The sequence below is a fragment of the Chiloscyllium punctatum genome, chromosome 14 (genome assembly GCF_047496795.1).
Source record: "Chiloscyllium punctatum isolate Juve2018m chromosome 14, sChiPun1.3, whole genome shotgun sequence".
In the NCBI taxonomy this organism is placed as follows: Eukaryota; Metazoa; Chordata; class Chondrichthyes; order Orectolobiformes; family Hemiscylliidae; genus Chiloscyllium; species Chiloscyllium punctatum.
Genome location: NC_092752.1, coordinates 50,889,726 through 50,901,701, shown reverse-complemented (window position 1 = coordinate 50,901,701; position 11,976 = coordinate 50,889,726). Strand labels below are relative to the sequence as shown.

At 45.0% G+C, this 11,976-nt stretch overlaps 1 long non-coding RNA gene across 1 annotated transcript in view; it reads right to left on the bottom strand.

Moving 5' to 3' along the window:
* Positions 1-5,176: 5,176 nt before the first annotated feature.
* Positions 5,177-11,976, bottom strand: part of LOC140485489 (uncharacterized) — a 47,460-nt gene continuing 40,660 nt past the window's right edge. Inside the window, exon 3 of the long non-coding RNA XR_011962348.1 lies at positions 5,177-5,605. This is a non-coding gene — a long non-coding RNA (uncharacterized lncRNA). The remainder of the gene's footprint in view (positions 5,606-11,976) is intronic.

Genomic DNA, 11,976 nt, shown 5'->3' with positions numbered 1-11,976 from the left:
GGTTGAACTCCATCTGCCACTCCTCAGCCCAGCTCTGCATCATATCTAAGTCCCTCTGCAGCCGAGAACAGCCCTCCTCACTGTCCACAACTCCACCTATCTTTGTATCATCTGCAAATTTACTGACGCACCCTTCGACTCCCTCCTCTAAGTCATTAATAAAAATTACAAACAGCAGAGGACCCAGAACTGATCCCTGCGGAACTCCACTTGTAACTGGACTCCATGCTGAATATTTACCATCTACCACCACTCTCTGACTTCGACCGGTTAGCCAGTTTTCTATCCAATTGGCCAAATTTCCCTCTATCCCATGCCTCCTGACTTTCCGCATAAGCCTACCATGGGGAACCTTATCAAATGCCTTACTAAAATCCATGTACACTACATCCACTGCTCTACCCTCATCCACATGCTTGGTCACCTCCTCGAAGAATTCAATAAGACTTGTAAGGCAAGACCGACCCTTCACAAATCCGTGCTGGCTGTCCCTAATCAAGCAGTGTCTTTCCAGATACTCGTAAATCCTATCCCTCAGTACCCTTTCCATTACTTTGCCTACCACAGAAGTAAGACTAACTGGCCTGTAATTCCCAGGGTTATCCCTATTCCCTTTTTTGAACAGGGGCACAACATTCGCTACTCTCCAGTCCCACCCCAGTTGCCAGTGAAGACGAGAAGATCATTGCCAACGGTACTGCAATTTCCTCTCTTGCTTCCCACATAATCCTAGGATATATCCCGTCAGGCCCGGGGGACTTGTCTATCCTCAAGTTGTTCAAAATGTCCAACACATCTTCCTTCCTAACAGGTATCTCTTCTAGCTTACCAGTCCGTTTCACACTCTCCTCTTCAACAATACGGTCCCTCTCCTTCGTAAATACTGAAGAGAAGTACTTGTTCAAGACCTCTCCTATCTCTTCCGACTCAATACACAATCTCCCACTACTGTCCTTGATCGGACGTACCCTCGTTCTCGTCATTCTCAGGTTTCTCACATACCCATAAAATGCCTTGGGGTTATCCTTGATCCTATCCACCAAGGATTTTCATGCCCTCTCTTAGCTCTCCTAATCCCTTTCTTCAGGTCCCTTCTGGCTATCCTGTATCCCTCCACTGCTCTATCTGAACCCTGTTTCCTCAACCTTATGTAAGCCTCCTTCTTCCTCTTTACTAGACAGTCAACCTCCCTCGTCAACCAAGGCTCGCTCACACGACCATTTCTTTCCTGCTTGATAGGTACATACGTATCAAGGACACGTCGTATCTGCTCCTTGAAAAAGTTCCACATTACCACCACATCCTTCCCTGACAGCCTATGCTCCCAACTTATGCTCCTCAAATCCTGTTTTACAGCATCGTAATTTCCCTTCCCCCAATTGTAAAATCTACCTTGTTGTGCGCACCTATCTCTCTCCATGACCAAGGTGAAAGTCACAGAATTGTGGTCACCATCACCAAAATGTTTACCCACTAACAAGCCCATCACTTGTCCTGGTTGGTTACCGAGTACCAAATCCAATATGGCCTCCCCTCTGGTTGGACAATCTACATACTGAGTTAGAAAAGCTTCCTGGACACACTGCACAAACACCGCCCCATCCAATCTACTTGATCTAAAGAGCTTCCAATCAATATTTGGGAAGTTGAAGTCGCCCATGACTACGACCCTGTGGCTTCTGCACCTTTCCAAAATCTGTTTCCCAATCTGTTTCTCCACATCTCTGCTGCTAATGGGGAGCCTATAGTAAACACCCAACAAGGTGACTGCACCTTTCCTATTTCTGACTTCAGCCCATACTACCTCCAAAGGCAGATCCCCCTCAAACTTCCTTTCTGCAGCCGTTATACCATTTCTAATTAGCAATGCCCACCCCCCCTCCTTTTTTACCACCCTCCCTAATCTTACTGAAACATCTGTAACCAGGAACCTCCAACAGCCATTCCTGTCCCTCATCTATCCACGTTTCCGTGATGGCCACAACATCGGAGTCCCATGTACCAATCCACGCCTTAAGTTCACCCACCTTATTTCTGACACTCCTTGCGTTGAAGTATATGCACTTGAGCCCATCTCTGTGTCTGCAAGTAATCCCTGTCAGTGCTACCTTCTCCACAGCCTCCCTACAGTCTTGGACATTCTGACACACAGCTAGCTTACTTGCTGGGCTACAAGTCCGGATCCCATCCCCCTGCCTAATTAGTCTAAACCCCTCCGAAGAGTGCTAGCAAACCTACCCCCCAGGATATTGGTGCCCTTGTGGTTTAGGTGCAACCCGTCCTGTTTGTACAGGTCCCACCTTCCCCAGAATGCAGTCCAATTGTCCAAATACCTGAAGCCCTCCCTCCTACACCATCCTTGCAGCCACGTGTTCAACTGCACTCTCTCCCTCTTCCTTGCCTCACTGTCACGTGGCACAGGCAACAACCCAGAGATGACGACTCTGTCTGTCCTAGCTTTTAGCTTCCAGCCTAACTCCCTGAGCTCTTGAATGACCTCCCCACCCCTCTTCCTACCTATGTAGTTGGTGCCAATGTGTACCACTACTTCTGGCTGCACACCCTCCCCCTTAAGGATTCTGAAGACACGGTCCGAGACGTCTCGGACCCTGGCACCCGGGAGGCAACAAACCATCCGAGAGTCTCGCCCATGTCCTCAGAACCGCCTATCCGTCCCTCTAACTAGAGAGTCTCCTATAACCAGATGGTGCTGGAGGTTTTAAAACACACAGGTATGGAGAGCTGCAGGACCCTGGTTAAGCGCCAGGACACTATGGGATGCTGAAGAAGAAATTGTGGAACCCCTAGCAATGATGTTCGTACCATTGACGGTCATGGAAGGTGGCATCGTGGACAGTGAAGGAGATTTGCTAAGATTACAAAGTAATCTTTGTTAAATGGGGGAATGGGCTGAAAAATTGTAGATGGAACTCAATCTGAATAAATGAGAGGTAATGCATTTGGCAAAACGAACAATGGGGTAGAGGTTTTACAATTAATGTTAGGGCTTTGGTTAGTGTTTTAGAGCAGAGGGACCTCCGGGTTCAGGTACATAATTCTTGATGCTTGCATCACAGGATGCATAAGAAAGTGCTTTGCATGCCTGACTATTGCTCAGTCCATTGAGTGGAGGATTTGAGACGTCATGTTGAGATTGTACAGACACTGGTTAGGCCTGTTCTGCAATACTCTGTCCAGTTCTGGTCGCCCAGTTATAGGGAGGATATTATTAAGCTGCGTGGAGTTCAGAAGAGATTTACCTGTACGTTGCAAGATATGGAAGGTCTGAGTTCTGAAAAATGGCTGGTTAGTCCTTTGTCACTGGAGCCTGGAAGTTGAGAGGTGACCTGATTGAGGTTTATGAAAAATAATGAGGGATATGGATAGAGTAAATTACAGTTGCCTTTTCCTCAGGTTAGTGGAGAGAGATGTTCAGAAAGAAGACATGCGGGGCAAATTGTTGTACAGAGGGTGGTTTGATTGTGGAATGAACGTCCTGAGGAAGGGGTGAATGTGGGTACAATTACAACGTTTCAATGACATTTGGATAACTCCGGGAATAGGGTAGAATTAGAGGAATATGGGCCAGCAACAGGCAGCTGGGAATATTTTAATTTGATACCAAAAGAAGGTTTCCATGCTGTACAACTATCACAAGCATGTGGTTTTATTCTATTAATTAAGAAAGGCTGTGATGGAAAGCGAGGGAACTAAAGACCAATTAGTTCCCTCGCTTTCCATCACAGCCTTTCTTAATTAATAGAATAAAACCACATTCTTCGAGATACCAGTGGTGGGTAAATTGTGAAAATGATTCTGCCAGACAGGAGTCACATTCATTTGGAAAGGCAAGGATTGCTGAAAGATAGTCAGCACGGTTTTGTGCGTACAAAGTCAGGTCTTACTAACTTGATGGCTTTTGTTGAAGTGGTGACCATACATTGCCTACACTACCATCATCATGGCCTTTGGCAGGATTTAGCATGGTATACTGGTCATAAGATTAGACCTAACCAACTGGATACAAAATTGGCTTGACAGTAGGAGACAGAGGGTTGTTGTTCAGAATGGAAGCCTGTGACCAGTGGTGTGCTATAAGGATCGGTGCTGAGTCTACTGATGTGCATCATCTACATAAACGATTTGGTCGAGAATGTAGGAGTCATTGTTAGTAAGTTTGTAGATTATCAAATTAATTTTGTAGTGGGCAGTTAACACGGTTATTAAAGGGGATCTTGACCAACTGGGCCAGTGAACCAAGGAATAAAGATGGAGTTGAAGTATGGTGTTGGATTTTGTTAAGACAAACCATGGAGGACTATCACAGTTAATGGGAGGGCCCTGGGCAGTTTTGTTGAACAGAGAGAGAGAGAGAGAGAGAGAGAGAGAGAGAGAGAGAGAGCAAGGAGTGCAGTTACATTGTTCCTTGGAAGTGGTATTACAGGTGGACAGGGTGGTGAAAGTGGCATTTGACACACTGGCCCTCACTGGCCAGCGCTTTGTTAAATAAGTTGGAGATATTTTTAACATTGTCATAAATATTTGTCTTGGGCAGAGGAGGCTACAGGTGACTTTATAAAGTTTTACAAAACCATGCAAGGCGCCAGAATGGTGAATGGCCAAGGGTATGGGAGTCCAAAACGAGAGGCATAAACGAGAGGTGAGACAGCAAAGGTTTAAAGAGGGAGCTGAGGGGCAACATTATCCACAGAAGATGGTGCACAGACAGAACGGACTGCCAGGTATACATGGGCAAAACAAGAACAATTACAACATGGAGCAGACATTTGGGCAGTTAGATGGACAGGTACATGTAGAGGAGAAGGTTTGAAGAGGTAAGGGTCAAACACAGGTAAATGAGACTCGTTCAGTATAGGAAACATGGGCAGCATTAATGGTTGGAACACAGGTTCTGTTTCCATGCTGTGTGACTCTGTGTCCAGATAAAGAGGATTAGAGGACCGAAATAAAGCATGTTGTGGACACTGAAGCAATTTACTGCAATACGGATGGTAATCGGGAAAGCAGTACGTTTCAAATATGTGGAGGGTGTATCGGGCAGGGAGGAGGTTACAGCGACAGGAACTGTCATAGGTGTTAAAATTTATTGAAGACACTGGTGCACAAGCAATGCCATAGGTACAGTGTTGCAGAGTAATGAGGATTAGTACAGTGTTGGAGGGAGAACAATGAACAGAAAGATCACAGGCAGCATTCCCAACCTCTCGTCAGAGGCCTGCTTTAACCTCTGTTGTACTGATGCTCACGAATACAGCACAGGCCTGGATTGATAACTCTGAACTCCCGATGCTGTCTCAGTACAACGCAAGTTAAAGTAGACGTTGTGATTGAGCCAGGGGTGTGTCTGCACCGTGCTCCCCCTCCAGCACTATATCTGTATCATGTCTTCTTCTCCGATATTTGGAGCACTCTCATTTCTCTCTGATCTGCGCACTGTGAGTGATCTTAAATCACTGTAGGAATTAATGAAGGCTCCAGATCTCCCTTCCCTTTGTCTCTCTGGCTGACCAACCATCTTCAATGTGGTGATGGACGAGACACCCAGCACTTGGTCGGTTTATTAAGTCAGGAACGTCCTGCGTACCTGCAGGAGACAGAGAAATAAACAGAAACGGAAATTAAACTCATGCAGTGACGGTTACAAAGGGAGAATTGCAATCAGTCCCACAGATATCTGGAAAATCCCAAACTTCTTCCCTGGCCTGTGCTGCCTCGTCTCTCTGGAGTGGAGATGTGGAGATTTTTGTTAGCTCAGGATCTGGAGAAACTATAAGAGCGAGGGGTTCTGACAGAGGCAGCAATTAGACCCACACAGTGAGGGATACCACATGGAGAGATACTGAGTGATATCACCAGAGTGCTGGAAGGTGCCAGGATCACACAATCATGTTGGGAAAATGGGTTTGGTTTCATGATGCACTGTTTCAGTGGTCAGGGATGAGCAACCAGTGAGCAGGTGAAATGATGCCCTAATGGTACTATTGCTCGAACATGTATCCCAAACCTAGGTAATGTTCAGGGGAGACAGGTTTGAACCCCACCATCAGAAATGGAGGAATTTGCAATCTTTTTTTAAAAATATTGAATATCAATCCATAAATAATTATGAGACCACTGCTGATGTACAAAATACCCAAACACATGTCCTTTCGATAAGGATACTTGCCCATACTCACGTGGTCTGCACGACATCCCCACAGCGAACCAGAGGACGCAGCTTAAAAATAAGGGGTACGTCATTTAGGATAGAAATGAGGAGAAATCCAGAGAGTGGTGGGTGTGTGGAATGTTCTACCCCAGAAGGCAATGGAGGCCCAGTCTCTGGATTCGTTTAAGAAAGTGTTGGATGGAGCTGTCAAGGATAGAGGAATCAAGGGTTATGGAGATATGGCAGGAACAGGAAACTGATTGAGGATGATCAGCCATGATCATAACGATTGGTAGTGCAGGCTCGAAGGGCAGAATGGCCTACTCCTGTACTTATTGTCTATTGAAGTGTTTGCCACTCAGTTACCCTCTAAAATGGCCGAGCAAGTTACTCAGCTCAAGGGCAGCCAGGGCTGGGCAAGAAAGGCTGGTTAGCCAAAGACACCCACATCCCATACCTGATTCAAAATATAATCCATTAGGATGATCCCACTGGAACACTGCTGGGACCAATGTCCTGTCCAATCCTGTCGGTAGGTTTATGGACATAGCTTAAAACTGACAGAGAGGATGCAGGGATTGGGTTCAGGTCAAAGGAGCTTTCCAAAGAGAAAAGGTGAAGCATTGGAACACCATTGGAATGTGGCTGAAGACCAGCAGAAAGGAACAGGAAGGGTTTCTAATTAAAACTGCCGATCAGCGAATAGGGTTGTGATAGGAAATTGTGGAAAAGAATAAATTATGTTTTTTTTGGAATGGACAACGTCTCATCAATAAGGTAGATGGATTTATGACACAGAGATAAAAGAGATTTAGACACCAGGGAGACATGGTTACAGGGTGAAAAAAGGTGGGATATAAATATTCAATGATTTGCAACCTTGCTAAAACTCAGGCAAAATGGGTAACAATAATGGAAAAGAAAAGCCTTACAGAGAAAGCACTTGACCTCAGATCATGACGTAGAGTCAGTCTGAATGTAAAATCTGGCTACTACTTGCCAAGGACACAAGCAGCAGAACAGTTTTAGCCACAGAACAGCATTTCATTGCTCATCACTGCAGGAATTCATTTGAATTTTTAAACAAAGGTATTGTTAATTTTGGGAAACATCAACATTCGCATAATCTGGGAGAGTCACACTGACAACAGTGATATTGGAAGAGAAGTTCTGAAAGATCTTTTTCAGTGTTTCTTTGAATAACACAATGTGCAACTGGCGAGGGATGGAATTATCTTAGAGCGATCGTTGTGTGATGAACCTTAGTGAATGAGTAATGTCACCTGGAGAGATCCTCTGGGAAATTTGGTAAAGTGCAGTTTAACTAAATATAAAGCTTTAAAGTGAATCACTGAAAGGGCAAGTTACACCCAGAAACGAAAAGAGCCAATTGCATGAGTTTGAGAGGAGAACTGACCAAGGTAAACAGGATAAACAAACTGAAATATGTGTCTGTAAATGAACAGTGGAAAACATTTGAAGGAACAGTGTAATTCACTCAACAAAAGTATACTCCATTGAAACAGACAAAACCTCAGCAAGGAATTCCCACCCGTCCCTCACTCGGGAAGAAATGGATTATATTAGATTATCAGGCTGAGAAGATCACCAAAAATTACTTAAAATCCTGAAGTGAGAGAGTGTTTTAGGCGTACATTTTAAAGGGATTGCGAAGTGTCTGCTAGCAGGGGGAGGGCAGTAGGAAGGGGAATCACTATCAGGGTTTAATGTCACAAAAGGAACAGGGAGACGTGAAGGTACTAGAGGTGATGAGAATGTTGCAGAGAGTGGTCAGGACCTGAACGGGCTTACAAAGCCAGTATGGATTGATGCCGTTGGAGGAGTTTGCAGAGGTAGGGAGGGATATATGCATTTTTATTTATTCGTTCAAGGGATGTGGGTGTCACTGCCTGGACCAGCATTGTATGTCCCCACTGCTAATTACTCAGAGGGCAGCTCAGAGTCAGCCATATTGCTGTGGGTCTGTCTTCACATATTAGCCAGACCTGGTTAGAATATTTGATATTCTTCCCAAAAGGAGGTAAGCGAACCAGATCAGTTCTTCCTATTGATCAATAATGGTTTCATGGTGGTCGCACCAATGCCTTGTGCAGACACAACATAACATCCCAACTCCTACTCTCATTACTCTGCCCAATGAAGATAACCATCCCAAATGCCTGCTTCAAAGCCTGTCTACCTGTGACACCACTTTCAAAGAACTGTGTACCTGCATCCCTGGGTCACTGATTGACAACACTACCCAGGGCCCGAACATTACCTGTATAAGTCCCGCCCTGGCTTGTTTCACCAAAATGGAACACTTCACATTTATCTAATTAAACTCCATCTGCTATTCTTCAGCGCACTATCCAAGCAGTACTGTTCATCCTGTTGTATCATAGATAACCTTCTGCACTGTCCACTTTACCACCAATTTCAGTGTCACCCAAAAAAAAACAGACATACCAGGAAACCAATATTCCCATCCAAACCATTTATCCAAATGACAAACAACTGTGCACCCACAACACCGCTGGTCACATGCATCCAGTCAGAAAAACAACATGTCTCCCATCACCCTCTATCTCCGACCATCATGCCAAGTTTGTATCCAGTTGACTCGCTCCTCCTGAATGTCTTATCCTTTTTCTCTGATCTGATCTTATAACCCAGTTCACCATACGGAACGTAGAACACAAGTCCCCACAGCCATGATGCAATGCCAATCTTTTATCCGACTGTAAGATCAAACTATCCAACATACCCTTCATTTTACTGCCATCCATGTGTCTATCCAAGAGTCTATTAAATGTCCCTAATGTATCTGACTCTCCTACCACCGCTGGCAGTGCATTTCACCTACCCACCTCTCTCTGTGCAAAGAACCTATCTCTGAAATCTCGTTAACCATCCACCAAATCACCTAAAAATTATTTATGCCCACTCATAATAGCCACTTTTGCGATATTATAAAGAAGTATCTCACTATTCACTCTATGCCTCACCTCATCTTGTTCAGCGTTACCAAGTCGTCCCTCACCCTTCATCACTCCAATTAGAAAAGCCTTACCTCCCTTAACCTTTCTTCATAAGACATGCTCTCCAGCAGAGGCAGAATTCTGGTAAATCTCCAATTTACCCCCCTAAAGCTTCCACTGCCTTCCTCTAATAGGGGACTAGAACTGAACACAATATCCCAAGTGGGGTCTAACCATGGCTCTATAGAGCTGCAGCATAAAGTCACGGCTTGAAAACCCAATCCCCCTGCAAGTGAAAGCCAACACAACATATTCCTTCTTAACAACCCTATCAGCTTTACTGGCAACTTTGAGCGATAGATGGACGTGGAACCCAAGATCTCTCTGTTCCACACAGCATAACCTCACGGCTTCAAAACCCAATCCCCCAGCAATTGAAAGCCAACACAACATATTCCTTCTCAACAAACCTATCAGCTTGGGTGGCAACGTTGTCGGATCGATGGACGTGGAACCCACGATCTCTGTTCCACAACACTACCAAGTATTCTGCCATTAACCCTGTATTCTGCATTCATGTTCGACCTTCCAAAATGAATCATATCACACTTTTCCAGATTGAACTCCATCTGCCACTTCTCAGCCCATCTCCACATCCTGTCAGTATCCTGCTGCAACCTATAACCGACCTCCACACTATCCACCACTCCAGCAATCTCCATGTATTGGCAAAATTACTAACCCATTCTTCCACAACCACATCCAAGTCGTTTATAAAAAAACTCACCAAGAGCAAAGGTCCTGCAACCGATCCCTGCAGAACACCACTGGTCACCAAGCTCCATGTTGAATGCTTCCCATCTATCATCACCCTCTGTCTTCTATGAGCCAGGAATTCTGTATCCAGACAGACAGGTTTCCCTGTATCCCATGCCTCTGTACTTTCTGAATGAGACATAAAGGTATTTTGTCTCATTCTCGAAGGATTCAATAAATTTTGTGAGGCATGACCTGTCCCTTACAAAGAAATTCTGACTATCTCTAATCAAACTATGGTTTTCTACAGAGTCATAAATCCGCTCTCTCAGAATCCTCTCCAATTAGCTGCACACCACAGACATAAGAAAGTGAGGTCTGTAATTCCCAGGATTATCCCTATTCCCTTTCTTGAACAAGGGAGTAACATTTGCTACCCTCCAATCATCTGGTACGACCCCGGTGGACAATGCGGGTGCAAAGGTCATCGCCAAAGGCGCAGCAGTCCGTTCCTTCTCTTCATGAAGTAACTTTGGGCATATCCCGTTTGGTCCAATAGACTTATCTATCTTTATGTTTTACACAATTCTCTGCACATCCTCCTTCTTAACATCAACCTGTTCACATAAATCAATCCTTTTCAGGCTGTGCTCACAAATAAAAAGGTCCCTCTCAGTAGTGAATACTGAAGCACAGTATGCATTAAGGACTTCCCCTACCTCCTGTGACTCCAGGCACAAGTTCCCTCCACTATCCCTGATCGGCCCTACCCTCACTCTGACCATCCTCTTGCTCGTCCCATAAGTGGAGAGTGCCTTATGGCTTTTCTTAATCCTTCCCAACAAAGCTTTTTCATGTCCCATTCTAGCTGTCTGAAGTCCATTCTTCAGTTCCTTCCTGGCTATATTCAGTGAGTCCCCAGAGTGTGGAAGCAATTCATTTGGCCCAACAACTACATAGGTGGGGGAATAGATTTTGGCAGGATGTTCTTCAGACAGTCCATACGGACACTCTGAAAAGCATCCCCCCAATACTATTCCCCCACCTATTACTCCCCATTTACCCTGACTAACGTGTCAATCCTACACATCCCTGAACACTGTGGGTCATTTAGCATGGCTGATTCACCTAATCTGCACATCTTTGGACGAGGGTGGAAACTGGAGCACCTGGAGGAACCCCACGCAGACATGGGGAGAACGTGTAAACTCCACACAGAGAGGTGCCCGGGACTGACATTGAAATCGGTTCCCTGGTGCTGTAAGGCAACCGTGCTAACCACTGAGCCATCGTGGAGCCCGCATATAACCCTATCGAGGTCTAACGATCCTTGCGTCCTCAATCTTATGTAAGCGTCGTTCTTTCTCTTGACTAGATGTTCCACATCCCTTGGAACCTTGTGAAATGCTTTGCTGAAGTCCATGTGGACAATGTTGACTGTTCTACCTTCATCTATCTCCTTGCCACCTCCTCTGAGAGTCAATCCGGTTTCTGAAACATGGCTTTCCACTCACAAAGCCATGCTGACTATCTCTAATCAGCCTTTGCCTTTCCAAATATATGTAGCTCCTTTCTCTCAGAATCTCCTCCAACAAATTCCCAATCACTGGGCTCACGGGGCTGTAATTTCCTGGCTTTCCCTTCAGCCCTTAATTGTTGTAACAACATAAGCCGCCCTCCAGCCTTCCGATACCTCACTGTGTGTGTTGATAATACAAATATCTCTGCGAGGGATACTGCAATCGCTTCCCTTGCTTCCCATAATAACCTTGGATCGACCTAATGAGCTACTGAGAGTTGATCGACCTTCATATTTCAGCAGTTTCTCTTCTCTGTTAAGGATTTTTTCTAAGATATCGCAACTTATTTCCCAAAGTTCCCGAGCTTCCATGTCTTTCTCCAGAGTAAATACTGACAAGACATTTTATTTGTTTAAGATCTCACCCATCTCCTCTGGTTCCACACTTTGGTGACCTTATTGATCTCTAAGTGACCCTACTCTTTACCAAGTTATTCTTTATCCCGTATTGAAGCTTGCACAAATGCTTCTGAAAATTCAAATAAACCATA